Source organism: Chrysoperla carnea, chromosome 2 (genome assembly GCF_905475395.1).
Source record: "Chrysoperla carnea chromosome 2, inChrCarn1.1, whole genome shotgun sequence".
Classification (NCBI taxonomy): domain Eukaryota; kingdom Metazoa; phylum Arthropoda; class Insecta; order Neuroptera; family Chrysopidae; genus Chrysoperla; species Chrysoperla carnea.
Genome location: NC_058338.1, coordinates 28,028,943 through 28,037,331, shown reverse-complemented (window position 1 = coordinate 28,037,331; position 8,389 = coordinate 28,028,943).

The following is an 8,389-nucleotide window of genomic DNA, read 5'->3' as shown; positions in this document are numbered from 1 at the left end:
ATAGTGATTTATGACATATGTATAATTGACATTATTTATGCCAAGAGGGCGGGTTATATAGCTAATTTTAACTGTAAAAAGAATGGAAAATTTAAGTCAGGAAAAATTCATTTAATTTAAAAGTAAAAATATTATCCACACCAGGATACGAACCAGCGCAAAGTGGTTTCTTAAGCAAGTGCTATATCCACCCTGCCACCCGGCTTTTTTTTAACATTATAATTAACTTAATACTTACCTTTACTAAATAATGAATTAATTGATAATTTTGTTCTGAAAGAAAAATTAGGATAGAAAATTAAAAAAATAAAACAAAATTTAAAATATATAACAATTTTTAATTATTTACAATAAAAAAAAAAGTTTTAAATTTACATGAAAAATTTATACAAAATAAGTAAAATTCTATCTCTTTTATATATTAATAATAATAATAATAAAAGATACAAACAAAAATGAGTGGAAAATTTAAACATCAAGAAAAATTCATTTAATTTATAAGTAAAAATATTATCCATACCAGTATACGAACCAGCGCAACGAGATTTCATAAGCAAGTGCTATACCCACTCTGCCACCCGGCTTTTTTTTTATAATAATATAATTAACTTAATACTTACTTTTACTAAATAATGAATTAATTGATAATTTTGTTCTGAAAGAAAAATTAGGATAGAAAATTAAGAAAATAAAACAAAATTTAAAATATATAACAATTTTTATTTATTTATAACAAAAAAAAAAAAAACAAACAAAAAATGCTTTAAATTTTTATCAAAAATCATATTGTACACTTTCATAAAACAAATTAACAGAGATTCTTTTTTTTTTATTAAAGTTTTTATACAAAATAAGTAAAATCCTATGACTTTTATATAATAATAATAATAATAAAGGGTGTCCCAAGTTAACGTCTGATTCGAGCTTCTTGCGTTAATTTTGGAACACTTATTTATGTTGTTGCTATCTATCTACATATCTTTTTTTGGGTATATTGAATGTTTGTAAGGTAATTTTCAAAAATACCAGATTACTCATCTTATATGAGTATGAGGGGATCGATTTGCATTCCCTGGGCCTCTGTACCCGGGAGTTTTATACATCAGACGGCCCTGTGTGTAAGTATAATGATATCTTTTTTAAAATGATCTATTAACTAGCACTAAATATATATGTAACTAAAAACTGCCCTAATTTTACGCAATATGACCAATAATAACAGTAAACTATATTATATTCTTCAATGTCAGTTCTATAACTGAAATTATATTCGACATTGTTGGTACGTAGGTTGAAGTCCTACACAGAATAGATTCAACGAAAATTATATCCAATCAATATTTCATTCTATTAAATTTTATTTAATTATACTATAATTTGATAAAGTTATTTAATTATCAATTAAATAATTTATATAAATTGATATTAATTAAATTCATTTTAATTAGGTTTTAATAATTGCAATTATAATTTATTGTTTTTATTATTATAATTGCTATTACTAAAGATATTTTAATTTATTAGTCTTTATAATTAATTAAAACTTGTCTTATACCACAAGCCGGGGACGAAAATGTTTTGACTCGGTATAAACTTACGTTAATATTAATATTTGAAATTTCCTTACATTTTGAACTATAAACGTAAACATCCGCCTCCGTTAAAATGAAACTTAGAGAACTATGCTAAGAGGATTGTAGTACAGCCATCCCTGATTAAGATAGAGTTAAGGGACCGTGAATTTTTTTTCGTTTATAGAGGTTTCTCACTAATTCGTTTCTAGCTTATAGAGGTACAGAAGACGTTTGTATTTCTTGAAGCCATATATCTTGAAGGTTGTAGCTTAGTTCATATCCCCGATAAAAGAGGTCACAACTTTTAAATGGCTGAACTGACTTTCATGTAACTTACAGTTTTTAAATTTACACATCATGTCCTTTTATTTGATATCAGACTTAAGTATATTTGAAAATATTCGATCGTTCATTACCACTTTTACCCGCTCCTCCATACCCTTGCGTCGGGGTTACATTTTTGTAATGTACACGTCATGCTCTTTTATTTAATACCCCACTTTGGTATATTTGAAAATATTCGATTGTTCATGCCTACTTTCACACCCAGCGAACGTTAAAAATAAATGAAAGCTATCTTTGAAACTGGTTGTATATCGTGTCAAAATTTGAGCTTAATAGACACAGAAGTTTTTGAAGCATACCTCTTTCAACCTCTAATTCAACTCCTTACAGTTCTTTTGCATTAATATAGTAGCCTATGCCCTTTCTCAGGCTCTAGACTATCTCTGTATTAAATTTCATTTAAATTGGTTCAGTTTAAGTATGATTGCGTAACATACATACAGACAGGTAGAGTTACTTTCGCATTTATAATATAAGTAAGGATTTTTGTTCATGATTATTAATAACAATTCTTGCACAATTAAAATAATTATTGTTATTACGGTATTAATAGAATTTAAAAAAAATATTCGTGGAATTGTGTCGTAATCCAAGGATAATCAGAATAATTTAATAGTACCGTTTCGATCGCTACCTTAAAGCTTGATTTTTCTTCAATATGATATATACCTATAACCCATACTATATTTTATCTATACCCATAGCGTAGATTTGATATTGAACAACAACAAGTTAGTAATAGTAATATACAAATGTTGCATATTCGCATTCGTGTTAAACATAAATTAAAGTATTCACTTTAACATTTAAAGGTATCGGTATCGTTATAGTTTTATGTATTGTTGTTTGCGATGTTTTAGTACGCGTGTGACATTGCTGTTAAACGCAGAACGATGATTATTTTTAATTGGCGCATAATTATTTTTATAATATATTTTAAAATCTATGCTAGTGATTTAACTACACCGCAATTAAATTTTAGTTATAATATTGTCATATTTACTAAATTATGGAATCTTCAACATATGGTTAATTCTTAGAAAAACCTATGTGCGATAGCTGAGTTGAGATTTTGCATCAAGATTCGATCTCGTATTCCCAACCGAGGGAAAAATTTCAGCCCTCAAAATTGAAATTATTCCGTTGTGGCTTTTTCGACATGGATGTCGTGAAAAGTGGGTAGCTAAAATTCATGAAGTTTTTTCAAACATCATTAATTTTATGGAGATAGGTGGACGGAATTTGATGCAAAGTGGTAGATAGTTTAGAGATAAGAATTTTTTGAGTAAAATGGCAGATAAAACGATATCTTTAACTGGTATTAAAATCTCAACGTACAGCCATCTCGTACGGGTTTTTTCCGTACATTTCCCGAACCATAATTCTGCAGTACAGCACCTAATATATTCTTCCATGATTCTTCAAGATATATATCTTTTTTTTTCTTGTATTATTGCAAATCTATAAGCTTTAATAGATACTTGAAGATTGAAAATCTCCCCTCACAATTTCGAAATAAATGTCTTGCCTGTACCTCCACTATTTCTCCATTTACTAAATTTCTTAATCTTGAAGGTCATGCTCAAAATAATCGGAAAATTAACTGATTGTATTGTCAACGGTCCTTGATAAATGTGTGAAGTTTCAAATCAATCCGATGTTTTTAAGTGGTTGAAAATCCTGTTCAACTATTTCGTTAAATTGATTAATACGAAGCAAATAAAAGCGAGTTAAAGAAAAATAAATAAAATTGGTTCTCATTCTACCAAAGAGGATGTTTTTATCCTATATATGTATAATACGTCCATTATACGTCTCAAAATATTAACTTATTAAATATAAGCCATTTAATAAATATAATCACCGCCTTAAAAAAATTATATCGACCTGTGGTTTCCGTAACGAAACCAACTGTACCAAGGTTATTGGAAATCTCACACCTGTGGATATTTCAACTTCAATATCTTGATATTTTTTCAGTTTTTGTTCGAAACGCAAACTAATAGATAAGAAAATATTATGAGAGCGAAAACTTTTCACTATGTTTAAATCCCCAATATTGAAATTGGACATTGTCTATTATACATTACTTCTATATATAATGAACATACATTTGACCTATATTGACAATGCTTTAAAGTTACTTTTTAATATTTTACTATTCACTCGTATAGTAGAGAAAAGTGTAGAGCCTTTAATCAAAATTTACATTTATGCGTTTTCTAATAGTATTACATTAAGATCACATTGGAAATTTTAATAAGGTTTCGAATAATGGCCGAATAAGTTGTTTGCTAAGAAAGCCCGGACTCTAGAAACACTTAAATAAAATCGTCGCAGTCACTTTAGGGAACAGCATCCGAGAATGTCTATGATTGAAACATTAAAATTTCTATACGATTCTCTTAGAGGCATCCAACACTCTGAGCGTTTGGCAGCAGCATCTAGCATTTTTAATGAATCGGGTGGATTTAAACTTCTTTTTCCCAATTATATTAGGTTTACGTAGTTTCGCTTACTTAGATATTTTATTCTTAGTATTCGGAAACAAAACCACTTTGACAATCAGTGATCAGTCTACCTACATTCTGATAAAATACTTTCATTTCAATGCAAATGCTGCAGTTTAGGTACTACATTCTACCCATTCTATATCTTAGGTACCGTATGGCCTATGTAGTATACGACCACCGCGTGTTAAAATGTTTTGTTCACACAGCGTCGAAACAAAATTATTTCATTTAACTTATGGACTATGGGGATATGTAAAAATCTGGTGTAGATATCTCACAACTTCCGTATGCTGAGTGAAACGTTAGATTTAAACCTACCTTGATGGTGTTCGTCATATTGACAATTTTTCGACCGAAATTTAAAAAAAAATTTAACCTGCTGGAGTCAGCCACAACTAAATATTGTTGATTGCCGACGCCATATTGACAGTGTGTGGATTTAAGCACCAGGTATCAGAAAAGAGAACTAAAATAATTGACTAGGCTAGGCAAGTAGTTAAATGCTTTCGATCCAAGTGATTTGCCTAGCTGTGTGATTGAATGGCTGATTATTTTCAGGACGCTAGTTCAACAGTACTGTTTAGTAAAAAAGGTAGCTTGTTAATTGAACGGCTAATTAAGCTAGTTGGCTGCGACATATGCATTTCTGCAGACTAGTCTGCTTTAAACATTGTTGCTTGCCGACACCGTATTGACAGTGTGTGAATTTAAACGTTATCGATCTAACACATTTGTCTAGCTGTTTGATTGAATGGCTGAATATTTTCAGCCCTTTAATTGAACGACGCCGTTTAGTAAAAATGCTAGGCTTTTAATTGAATGGCTAATTAAATAGTTGGTTGTGACATATGTATATCTGCAGACCACATTACTTTACCACAAGTTAAGTAAGACAAAAATCTGAAGAGCAGTAAATTGACCAACGGAAAAGCGAGTGTATTGAGTGAGTTACTATTTGTGTCTACATTATAGTCCGTATATAGAGGTAACAAATCTTGGCGATAGTTTATGCAGCAGCCTAGCATAATAAAGAGAAAGCAATAAGTAGTACGCAACACAAGCATTATTATACTTGTGCATTGTAAAAGAACGTGAGACGCGTCGATTTACTATATAACTTACTAACTAAAACAATATACAACACTTACTAACTGAATAGCATGGTGTTGGTCGATGCGATCGCGATGGTGCGGCGCTAGATTTAAAAACTTCTCCTAAATAGCCTTTACAAAAGTAATCAAACTAGCAAGTAAGATTTAGCAAACCATTAGTAGTGACCAATACTACTCTGGTAACATTGCGGGGGTTAAATATAATAACTTTAACTACCCGTTTGTTTGTTTCATGCAGACTGAACCATTTCTTCAAGGTAGTATGTGATTATATGGTTAATACTTACACGATCGAAACTCGGCCATGTTGTTAAAATGCTTGATTTTTAACACATACAATAATTGTTGTTATTTTATAAAATACAACAAACAAATTTCGTAATTATTTTATTTCAATGTTATTGTTATTTGTTAATATAATAATGTAGGCAACTTTGTTAACATAATTGTTGTGCTTTTAAGTGAAATTTGTCACAAATGAAATTGTAATTGTTATTATTTATTTATTTTATTTTTATTTTTTTTTAAATAAATTTTTTGGTAATTCAAAAATGTGATTGTGTATATATGTGTGTGTGTATATTCAAAAAATGTGTTGAATTTTTATTCAAATTTTGATTCAAATATGGTTTTATATTGTACATTGTTGTAACGTATATATATACTTCATTATTAAGGTAAATAAATAAATTAAATGTTAAAAATATTAATAATTATAAAATAATATTCTTATTATTTCCAATGCGTCAAATTTTGTTGTCAAATATAATTAAAATATTTTAATGTTATACATACATATATTTTTTTTTTAATAACAGTTTTGTAGTATAAATCAATTTTAACACATATATTTCAGTTTATTAACCTATTTACATGAATTAACATTTGCAGATGGTTAAAACATTATTTGGATTAAATTTTCGTGTATAAATTTTTAATATTTATATTTGAATTTTAACTAATAAATATATATTTTTTTAAAATTAAATCTATTTTTTTAATGTATCTGTAATTAAAATTTTTGAAAATTTCTTAGGTATAAGGTGAATATGCAAAGAAATCCAGGTATCATAAGACTTATCTTAAAGTCTTTTGTATTTACTGTATATTTAAAGGTTGAAAGTCAGACAGTCACTTTAAGCCCCCATAAAAAGAGTTGGTTCAAATTGTAATCGATTCTGTGCCTGTGTCTGTTTTCGGCCAAGTACTTTCTAAAATAGATAAAAAATTTAAAGATCTTTAAATCTAAATGTTGGGTTTATTTGTAATCTGTTTAAGCGTTTGAATATCATAATATTTTTCTTAGTGAAGTTATCTTTATGTGGGCAAAGGGTTGCCACCTCCAAGTTCCGGGACGTCGAGAATTGTTGGGTTAACATGAATATGAAACAAAAAATTTAAAATACCTCTTTATTTACTGAACTCTGAAGTTTTTATGTTAAGATCAGGAGAAACTAGACGATTTTTGGAGTCTCCCAATGAAATCTGGAGAGATGGCGACCTTATATGAGATGGAACGCAAATCAGTCAATGTCTAAACGTATGTCTTTGTAAAATTTATCAACTCTTCACCATATCCAGATTACATTAATTCCATTTTAACCCTGGGCAGCATGTCCCACAAGCCCTTAAGTCACCCTTTAATAGGAAATATGTAGGGTAAGCTAGTTTCAGAAAATTGTTTCTAAAAAAATTTATTGACCTTTAATGTGCAATATCTTAAAAAGACATTGAATTTGACTTAGATTTTCAGAGTTATCAAAAGTCTATTCGAGTTCGTAGGTGCTAAGAAACAATTGGAAACTCTAAATTTAAAAGTTGTTCCTTATAAAATAACCAAAATTTTGGGTTTGAAATTTTTTTGTAAAATTGGCAGAATTTAGATATGAATTCGCTTTTTTCATTAGTCAGTTTCAATCTGTCAGTTTTTTTATGACTGTAAGCTTCCTAATTTAAAAACGGCCTTCTATCGCATATCAGTTATAAGCTCCATTTCCGAAAGCACGAGCAAAAATATACTATCACTAAATAAGATAAAAAGATAAAAATATTCGATCACTAAATAACAAAATTTGTGATTACCTCACCATTGTAACTTTGTACCTATTTGTGATCTCAAGTCAAAGCGGACCACTTCGTATATAAACAATTTTCGATTTTCTTTCATGGAGAAGGCTATTCTCTATCAAAATTTTCGATTGTGCAAAGAAAAATTTCCAAGAAGCCGTATTGCAACAATTACTCAGTGTTATCGAGTCTCGAAAAAATTATTTTTCCAATTTTTATTCGATGAATAAAACGGATATCTATTAAACTTCTAGTAATCACAAATTTTGTTTAGGCTTCAAATTTTTGTAAGCACCCGGTTTGGCAATACCACGAAAAATGTAATTTTTTCCAAAATTTCAACACCCTGTATCTTGAAAATAAAGCTTTCTCGGTATAAAATTTTTATAAGACTTATTGAAAATTTAATAAATAATACAGTTCTACAAGTTTATGGCATTACGTTTATGTGTTTGTAATAATGAATGTTTATATAAATATGATAAATTATAACTCAGTGAATAAGATAATGTTAAATTTATTAAACCATGACTAGTTTGAAATTAGTTAAAATATATACCTTGTATATACAAAGTGTCCCATGACTAGATAGGTATGGGTTAAGAGCGTATTCTTTGGATAATTAAATATAAGAACTTAATAGGGCTCACTATGAAATCCCAAAGTTTCAGAAATTTGGACCCCTTTAAAACACGAGACAATTATGCCTATGTTCCAATTTACACCAAAATTAATATATCGAAAACGAAAATCAATCTAAACTTTGTTTGTTTTTTTT